The sequence below is a fragment of the Dipodomys spectabilis genome, unplaced genomic scaffold (genome assembly GCF_019054845.1).
Source record: "Dipodomys spectabilis isolate Male_0828 unplaced genomic scaffold, ASM1905484v1 ptg000003l, whole genome shotgun sequence".
In the NCBI taxonomy this organism is placed as follows: Eukaryota; Metazoa; Chordata; class Mammalia; order Rodentia; family Heteromyidae; genus Dipodomys; species Dipodomys spectabilis.
In genome coordinates, this window is record NW_024870680.1 from 2,342,121 (window position 1) to 2,352,427 (window position 10,307).

Here is a 10,307-nt window from a genome sequence, read left to right on the forward strand (position 1 = left end):
TAAAAAGCAAATAAGCAGAAGTTTTAAAAGGAGTATTAAACGAGAATTACATGTGCCATTTATTCTGGCAGAGAAGCAATACAACCTTGTCTTTACAAACAATGCAAACATGTCCTGTTAAGAAAAATGCTCTTTATTAGAAATCATGCTATTCATTATGACACAAAAACTTTTTATGACAAGTTTTCTACCACCAGATTCTCATCTCTCAAACAAAACAATGTCTCTGAAATTTCCAAGTCAATAAGGTCTAAGATGACTCAATTTCTCTGCTCTCTGTTTACTTTACTTTTAGAAGCTAGAAATAAGAGACTGCTGTTTCTTGAAATGTTAGAATATTGCTAAGGTTTGTCTCCCTGGAGTTCATTTTCTAAGGAACAAGATGAGAATGGGATATAAAAGAAGATGCCCCAACTTTGCTAGCTGGAACTCCAACTAGCAAAACCTGGGTATAAGTCTTATGTGTAGGTATTTCATTTAGAAAGTGATCCCAGATGTGGACAGAAGGGAACCTTACTGCATTGTTGGTGAGAGTGTAAACTTGTTCAACCACTTTGGAAAGCAGTATGGAGGTTCCTCAAAAGACTCCACATAGAGCTCCCCTATGACCCAGCAATCCCACTTTTGGGCATTTACCCAAATGTTTACAAACGAGACCACACTAAAGCTACCAGCACAACTATGTTTATTGCAGCATTATTTACCATAGCTAAGATATGGAACCAACCCAGATGCCCCTCAGTAGATGAATGGATCAAGAAAATGTGGTATATATACACAATGGAATTCTATGCCTCCATCAGAAAGAATGACATTGCCCCATTTGTTAGGAAATGGAAAGGCCTGGAAAAAATTATATTAAGTGAAGTAAGCCAGGCCCAAAGAAACAAAGGTCCCATGGTTTCCCTTATTTGCAATATCTAGTATATGTCTGAGTCCAGCAGAAAAGGTCAGATAAGGTGATGTTAGGGAAATGAACCCTAAGATATGTATTCAAATGTTTTCTTTTTCGTTCAGGCGATTGTTTGTAACACATTTATAAGATTATTTCTTTGTTGCTTTGTATGTCCCTCCCCCACAGTATAACCCCTGCTTTCACTGTATTTGATGTTGGTATAATTTGTGGAGGGGAAGGGGAAAAACAAATCATTTAAATAGGGATACAGGTGGACCCATTGCAACAATGAGATGTACAAGTCGTTATGTCGAAAACGAACTTTACAACTTTGGTGCCGGGGGGTGGGGGGGGAGATTTGGATGGAGGGACAGGGGGAGGATGGCAAGGGATGGGAAGGGGAAACAAAGGAGGAGGCTACAATGCTTGATAAGAAATGTACTCATTATCTTACCCATGTAATTGTAACCCCTCTGCACAGTATTTTCACAATAAAAAAAAGAAAGTGATCCCAGAGAAGAAAAATGAAAGTGTTGGGGCTGAGAGAATAATACCTCAAGGTATGATATCTTGTCTTACTGACAACTTTGAAATAAAGCACATTGGCAGGTCCCAAGTGGTAAGGTCTCTCTTACTCTCTTGCTTCCCTTTATTTTTGAAATGCTTGTGAAAAATTTGGTTTGTGCTTGCTTCAGCAACACATATACTAAAGTGGGAATGATACAGATGATACTAACATCACTCTTGCACAAAAAGGACACACAAATTTGTGAAGTGTTACATATTTTTGTCAACCTAGATTAATTCTACCATTCACAACTGACAGAGAAAAGAACCTTCCATGCAATACAAATGGCTAAAGGAATCCATGACCATTAAACCAGCACTTCAAAAGATACTAAAGGGAAATGTAACATTAGACAAGGACAATCAAAACAAAAAAAAACCTAAACACTACTAGATGATTAGATTGTAAAAACAGTGCGAGGAAAGAAGCAAACAACACAAAAGCAACAAAATGGCAGGAAACACACAGCATTTTTCTCAATAGTAATGGTAAATGTCAATGGACTCAACTCTTCAATCAAACAATGTAGAGAAGCAGCCTGAATCAAAAACAAGTGCCAACCATCCACTATCTTCAAGAAACACACTTTTACTATAAACAATAAGCACAAACACCTAATGCAAGAAAGCAGAAATAGCCAGAATTATATCTGAAAAATATAGATGTTGGCTAAATTCAATAAGAAGAGACAAAGAATATTACTTCATATCAATGAAGGATCCATGGAGAACAAATTACAGTGCTCAACAAACATAGTGGTGAACTCAAGTTTATTAAACAAATATCCTTGGACTTACAAGCGTTGATAGACTCAAGCACAATAATCATGGGAGTTTAAAAAGGGAACATCACAACTAATGTTAAAAATATCTAAAGATTATGAGGGACTACTTTAAAAAACTATTCTCAAGTTGAAAATAATCTAGAGTAGATGGACAAATTTCTGGACATCTTGAAGCTGCCACAACTGTGCCTAAAGGTTATAAACCTGAACAGACCTATAGGAAGCAATAAAATGGAAACAATAGTCTCCGAACAAGGAAAGTCCAGATTCTGATGGATTCACAACTGAATTCAATGAAGATGCAGGCTTCCCTTAGTGTTAAAGGGGTCTGTTAGACTTCCTTGCTGGTAAAATTTCAGGTCACTGAAGCCCACTTTTAAACAAATCACATAAATTCCTAAAATGAATAGTCAAGAGTCTGAAGGAGGCCCAGTGTGTGCAAGAGGAAAGGCTACATAGGCACATAATGTATTATTTCATTAGGAAGAGGAAAATCTCAATTCTGAAATGGGTCAGTTACACTCTTGCCAGTCTTTACATCTCCCTGTGCTCACCAGGAAAGGCAAGATCCATAGGAAATCAAGAGGGGATGTAACAGCCTGCATAAAGGGACTCTTGCTGACTTTTAAGATCATTACTGAGATGGAAATTGTATTTTACCCCAGACAGGCTGCAAACTAGTATCAAAGAGAGCATTACTGCACCAATCATGCAATTGTAAAAACCATTCTCTGGCATTTCTCTCATTGCCTACAGTCCAATACTTTCTTTTCATGTGAATATTCAACTTTTTAGAACTCATAAAAAATAACTCATAAACATATGTAGTGTATTTAATCAAGCCCTATTATCTGACAAGAAAGAAAATTAAGAGTGCTATGTTTTGTTACATGTATTAAAAAGTAGAGGGAATAAAATTTGCCGACTGCATTATATGCTCTGCAGAAGTCTATTCAGCTAATTACAAAGCACCTTACAAAGAAAATAGAGCTTTTCCTATTTTTACAGGCATTAAACTAAGTTCCAGGTAGTTGAGAAACTTCCTAAAGATCCCCAAGTTGGTGGAATTACCTGAATCCAAACGCCACCTGTCTTTTCATTTTTTTATTTATCATTATTATTTTTATTTATTTATCTGTGTGAGTGCACGCGTGTGCACACATGTACACACATGTGCGTGTAATTTTCACAAGGAGCTTCAACTCGGGGTCTTGGTCTTACATTTTCTGCTCAACACTATGCTCTATCACTTGAGCCATACCTCTTCTTCCAGCTGGTTAATTGGACATAAATGCCTCACAAGCTTTTTTGTCAGGGCTAACTTTGAACTGTGATCCTCAGATTTCAGCCTCCTTAATAGATGAGATTATAGCAGTGAGCCCATTTTTTTGTTTTGTTTTCAGATTAATTTGTCTTTAGACAAATAGTTGATTTTATTTCAGTTCTATATAAAACAATGGCAAGTAAAAATTTCATTTTGAAGCTGGGATGTAGCTCGGAGTAAAATGCTTGCCTAGCAAGTGCAATCTCCTTGGTTTGATCCTCTTTTCCAAAAAAGAAAAAAGGGGAAAAAAAGTAAAAAAAACACACAAAAAAATTCATTTTGAAAGTAACATATCGAGAAGTCCTTAAGAGAACTGTGGGTAACAGCTCCGATTAAGGGGGGAAATGTCATCTTCCCAACTGGAAAGCTATAGTCAAGTGGGTGAAGACACTTGACTCCTGCAAACATGGCTAATGCATTAAGTATTATGAAACATAACTGAAACGGATGAGACAATAGTCTCTGTTAATTTAATTTCTTATCATTTTCTTCAAGTTATATCACTCAATTTATTTGGGCATCTTATTTGGTTACTCTGCAATATTTATTACTTTGGTATATGAATTTTACAAATATTTTGTCAAATTATTTTCCTAGATAATCTATACTCTTATGACATTTTCATGGCTTTGAATTTCATACTGTTCATTACTAGAAATTTACAGAAAAGTACAGGGAGTTTGTTGTTCTGAACTTGTATTTAGAAACAAACACTAATCCAGGAGCATTTGTGTAGGTTTCATAATCATGTCAACCAAGAACAAAGATAATTTTACCTCTGCTTTTCCAATCTGGCTTTTCTTTTTCTTGCCTCCCTTATTGGCTAGAATTTCCAATGCAGTATACAGAAGACTTGATAAACCAGATATCTTTGTTTTGTTCTTGATTTTAGAAGAAAAGCATTACCTTTATCAGCAGTGTGTATGATGTTTAGCTATTGGTTTCTGTAGATGAATCCCATCAGATCAAGAAAATTTCCTTCAATTCTTCATTTGAATATAGTTTACATTAGGAGAAGATGGTGGATTTTATCAAATATTTTTAAATATCTATTAGGGTGATCATATTACTTTAACCTATAAACTGGTCAGTTATATTATTTGATTTTAAATTATTTAAAAGATATGCTTGGGATAAACTTATTACTCATGATTATTATCCTTTCAAAGTTTTCCCACCTGTTTTTCCTTATTAAAGGCTCAATTTGAAATTCACAAAGAAAAAAAAGTTAGGGAAATGTGATGGTATGTTCCTAACTTGTTATTTAATTTTAGTGAGTAATTTGGGCTTTTAAGGAGTAATAAAGCCTAGGTTTACTTCCCGTTTCTTTCACTATAATTTCCACAACAAGTTTTTGGACAGTTTCTTTTTTCGTATTTTTTATTGTAAAAAAACTGTACACAGGGGTTACAATTGCACAAGTAAGGTAATGAGTACATTTCCTATAGAGCATTGTTACTTCCTCCTTTGTTTTTCCCCTACCATCCCTTACCTTCCCATCTCCCCAATTCCTCCTCCCCCGAAGTTGTAAAGTTCATTTTCAACATAGTGTCTTGTACATTTCATTGTCACAATGGGTCAACCTATATCCTTATTTCAGCTTTATGTTATTTCCCTTCCCCTCTCCAAATTAGAAAAATGAATATACAAGATAAAGGCACCAGAATAAAATACAGTGAAAACAAGTATTATACCATAGGGGAAGAACATACAAAAGAAACAAACAAACAAAAATCACACAGTACATTATAAATACATTAAAAACAACAGCAAAAAAATAAAACCACTTGTGTCCCTATTTGGGGGTTCATTTTGCTTAGCATCATCTTATATGGTCATATGCACATGCTTTTTACTTTTTCTACTTTTCCTAGATATATACTAGTTATTGCAAATAAGGGAAACCATGGGACCTATGTTTCTTTGGTTCTGGCTTAGTTCATTTAGTATAATTTTTTCCAAGTGTTTCCATTTCCTAAAATTTGGGATGGCTTCATTCTTTCTGATGGAGACATAGAATTCCATTGCATGTATATACACACATATTTGTGTGTGTGTGTGTGTGTGTATATATATATATATATATTTGTATATATATATATATATATATATATATCACATTTTCTTGATCCATTCATTTACAGAGGGCCATCTGGGTTGGTTCTATATCTTAGCTATGGTGAATAATGCTACAATAAGCATAGTTGTGTTGGTAGCTTTAATATAGCCTTGTTTGTGATCATTTGAGTAAATGCCCAAAAGTGGGATTGCTGGGTCATAGGGAAGCTCTATGAGGAGTCTTTTGAGAATCCTCCATACTACTTTCCAAAATGGTTAAACAAGTCAAGTTGAACAATGCAGTAGGGTTACCTTTTGGCCACATCCCCTCCAGCATCTGTTTCTATTAGATTTCTTGATTCTAGCCATTCTAACCGGGGTGAGGTGGAATCTCAATGTTTTCTTGATTTGCATTTCTTTTATGTCTAGAGAAGCTGAGCATTTCTTCATGTGTCTATTGCCATTCTTATTTCATCTTCAGAGAAGTCTCTCTTTAAGTCTTTAGTGGAGAGAGTGGACATTGTTGTCTCATTCCTGAGTTTAGAGGAAATAACTTTAGCTTTTTGGCATTAAGTGTAATGCTGGTTATAGGATTGTCATACAAAGCCTTTATTATATTGAGGAATGTTCCATGGATTCCTAGTTTTTACAGAGCTTTTATCATAAAATGGTGTTGGATCTGTCAAATGCTTTTTCTGCATCTATTGAGATAATCATGTGGTTCTTATCTTTGCTCTTGTTGATGTGATGAATTATATTAATTGATTTGCGTGTGTTTAACCAGCTTTGCATCCCTGAAATGAATCCTGTTTGATTGTAGTGTATGATTTTTTGATGAGTTTTTGAAATTGATTGGCCAAAATTTTGTTGAGAAGTTTGCATCAATGTTCATCAAAGAAATGGGTCTATAGTTCTCTTTCTTTGGTGAGTCCCTGCCTGGTTTTGGGATGAGGATTATGATGGCTTCATAGAAAAAGTTTGGTAGTGAATTTTCACTTTCAATTTCATTGAAATGTTGGAGAAGTATTTTTTTTGTTGTTATTGGTCATGGGGCCTGAACTCAGGGCCTGGGTGCTGTCCCTTGGCTCTTAAGCTCAAGATAAGCACTCTACCATTGGAGCCACAGTGCCACTTCTGGCTTTTTCTTCTAATGTGGTGCTGAGGAATTGAACCCAGAGCCTCATGAATGCAAGGCAAACACTCGACAACTGAGCCATCTTCCTAGTCCATAGAAGTATTTGTATGAGTTCTGCTTTGAGGGCCTGGTAGAATTCACCTGTGAATACATCTGGTTCTGGGCTTTTCTTGGGTTGAAGGTCTCTTATTGCTGTTTCTATTTCAATGCTTGATATGGGTCTGTTAATTTGGTTTAAATCATCTTGGTTTACTTTGGGCATGTCGATAGTTACTAGAAATTTGTCCATTTCTTCCAGATTTTCAAACTTATCAGCATTGAGGTTTGAGAAGTATTACCTTAAAATGTTTTGAATCTTGGTTGTTTCTGTTGTGATGTTTCTGTTCTCATCTCTGAGTTTGTTTATTTGGGTGTGTTCTCTTCTTTTTCTGATAAGATTTGCTAAGGGTCTGTCAATTTTTGGTAATTTTTTTGAAGAACTCTGTTTTTGTTGATTTTTTTCTATGTTTTTTTTTGGATTCTAATTCATTTAATTCTGATTTAATTTTAATTATTTCTTTCCATCTACTGGATTAGGGTTTATCTTGCTGCTTTTTTTCAAGGATGTTCAGATGTCTCATTAAATTGTTGGTTTCAGAGCTCTCCAATTTGTTGATGTAGGAACTCAGAGCTATAAACTTGCCTCTGAGTACTGCCTTTGCTGTGTCCAGAGGAGCTGGTAATTTGTGTGTTCATTTTTGTTAAATATCATGAACATTTCAACTTCCTTTCTACTGTCTTCCATGACCCACTGGTGGTTCAACAGTGTGTTGTTTAACCTCTATGTGTTATAGGATTTTCTTTGGTAGCTTTTGGTGTTGAGCTCTGATTTTATTCCCTTGTGGTCTGAGAGACTGCAGGACATAATTTCAATGTTTCTGAATTTGGACAAATTTGCTTTGTGACCTAAAATTTGGTCTATTTTTGAGAATGTTCCATGTGCTGCTGAGAAGAAGGTGTATTCGGATGCTGCTGGGTGAAATATTCTGTAGATGCCTTTTAAGTCTAGTTGATCTATGCAGTTGTTTAGATCTGAGGATTTTCATTTGAGTGTTTGCTAGGTTCATCTATTCAGTGGGGGTAGTGATGTGTTAACAGTTAGTGTCTTTGGATCTATGTGAGATTTGAAAGAAAGTAGTGTTTCTTGGATAAATTTGGGTGCTCCATTGTTTGGTGAATAGATATTTAGAATTGTAATATCCTCATGGAGGAGAGCTCCCTTAATTAATCTGTAATGACCTTTATCTCTTTTTGCTATTTTTAAGTTGAAGTCTATTTTATCTGATATTAGGATTGCAACTGCTGCCTTTTTATGGGGGCCATTTGCTTGGTAGTTTTATTCCAGCCTTTCACTTTCAGAATACTTTTTTTGTCATTGTTGTTTTTTGTGGGCAAGCTGTGTCTCTTGAAAGCATCAGATGGAAGGATCTTGCTTTTTGATCCAACTATACAATCTATGTTGCATAATTGGAGAATTAAGTCCATTAATATTGAGAGTTAGGACTAAGAGGTTTTTGATATTTCCTGCTATGTTATCTACCTTCTTGGGGGTTGTGCTAACTCAGTTTTCCTATGACTCTTTCATTCTCTGTTTGGGGGACATTTCATAGCCGGATGGTTTTCTATGTGTAGGACATCTTTAAGTATCTTTTGTAAGGCAGTTTGATGGAGATATATTGCTTCAATTTTTCTTTGCTCTGGAAGGTTTTTATTTGTTTTTCTGCTATGAAGAAGAGTTTTGCTGGGTTGACTATTCTTGGTTGATAGTTGTTTGTCTTTAGGACATGGTATATATCATTCCAGGCTCTTCTTGCTTTCATGGTCTTTGCTAAGAAATCTGAATTTATTCTTATTGGTTTCCCTTTATAGGTCATTGATCTTTTCTCCCTGACAACTTTAAGGATCCTTTCCATGGTTGGAATTGATTCTGTGCGGATTACATGTGATGGTGCGATGTCCTGTTTTGTTCTGATCTATTTGGGGTTCTAAAGGGTTCTTGTATCTGAATGGGCTTCTCTTTTTGCATGTTTGGGAAGTTCTATGCCAGGATCCTGTTAAAATAAATTTCCTAGTTCTTTCACTTCTGTGTCTAGCCCTCCTTTACACCCATTAGCCTTAAATTAGGCCTTCTGATGGTTTCTTATAAATATTGAATAGATCTATCATATTTCTCGGATTTGTCTTGAATACTTGTCTGTTCTTTCTCTATAATGTCTAGGCTGTCTTCAATCCCATATTCAATCTTCTGCATAGTCTAACTTACAGGCAAAACTTTCTTCTTTGTTTTTTATTTCCTTTCCTTTTAATTGGTCAGATTCATTGGCTTCAAATTCTCTGTTGGAACTTTGTTTTAGAACTTGTATGGACTTCTTTACTTCTTTAATTTGCTTTTCCATGTTCATTCTCCAAATCCTTTGTTGATTGGTAATAGTTCCATTGGACTCCCTTTCTTTCTGTTGGGCTTCATTCAGCATTCCCTTTGTGCCCTCCATGTATTCCTACAGCTTTCTGTTTGTGGATTCAATGAATGTCCCTTGTTTATTCTCATCTTGCTCATGCAATTCTTGTATTAATCTTTGATTAGCTTCCTCATACTCATGAAATTCCTGTATTAATCTTTGGCTAGCCTCATCATGCTCACAAAATTCCCCTATTAAAACTTTGGCTTACTTCATCACACTCACAAAATTTCCCTATTAAACTTTGGTTTACCTCATCACACTCATGCATTTTCCTGTCATGCTCACACAGAGACCTTCGCAGGCTTTCAGTCTTCTCCTTCATCATGATTACCAGTAGTGTTCATACAGAATCTTGGGAACTCTCCTCTGGATTATTCATTAACTGCTCTGTTGCCTGATTATCATGAGCAGGAGTTGAGATACTTTGACTTGCCATTTTTCTTGTGTTTCTCCAGGTTGTTCTGCCCATTATGGTATGAAAGCAAAACCAGGGGCTGGGAAGGTGGTTCAGTGGTAGAACATTTGCCTTGCATGCATGAGGCCCTGGGTTCGATTCCTCAGCACCACATAAGCAAAAAGAAAAAAGCTGGAAATGGCTCTGTGGCTCAACTGGTAGAGGTCTAGCCTTGAGCTGAAGAGCTGAGGGGCAGCGCCCAGGCCCAGAGTTCAGGCCCCATGACCAGACTCCCCAAAAAAAGAAAAAAAAAAGAAAGCAAAACCAATTCTGTTCTAGAACAGTATTTTTTTTCATTTTTAATGTTTTTATTGTAAAAATACTGTACAGAGGGGTTACAGTTACATGAGTAAGGTAAGGAGTACTTTTCCTATCGTGCATTGTTACCCTCCTCCTTTGTTTTTCTCCTACCATCCCTTCCCTCCCCACATCCCCAACTCCTCTACCCACCCCACCTGAAGTTGTACAGTACATTTTCAACTTAGTGTCTTATACATCTCATTGTTACAATGGGTCAACCTGTATCCTTGTTTCAACATTTTGTTATTTCCTTTCTCCCCAAATTAGAAAAAAATGTATATACAAGAT

At 36.0% G+C, this 10,307-nt stretch overlaps 1 non-coding gene across 1 annotated transcript; it reads left to right on the top strand.

The window, feature by feature from the left end:
* The first annotated feature begins 1,577 nt into the window (after positions 1 to 1,577).
* On the top strand, positions 1,578 to 1,684 carry LOC122117018. The gene has a single exon (XR_006149056.1). It is a non-coding gene; the product is annotated as a U6 spliceosomal RNA (small nuclear RNA).
* Positions 1,685 to 10,307: the final 8,623 nt, after the last annotated feature.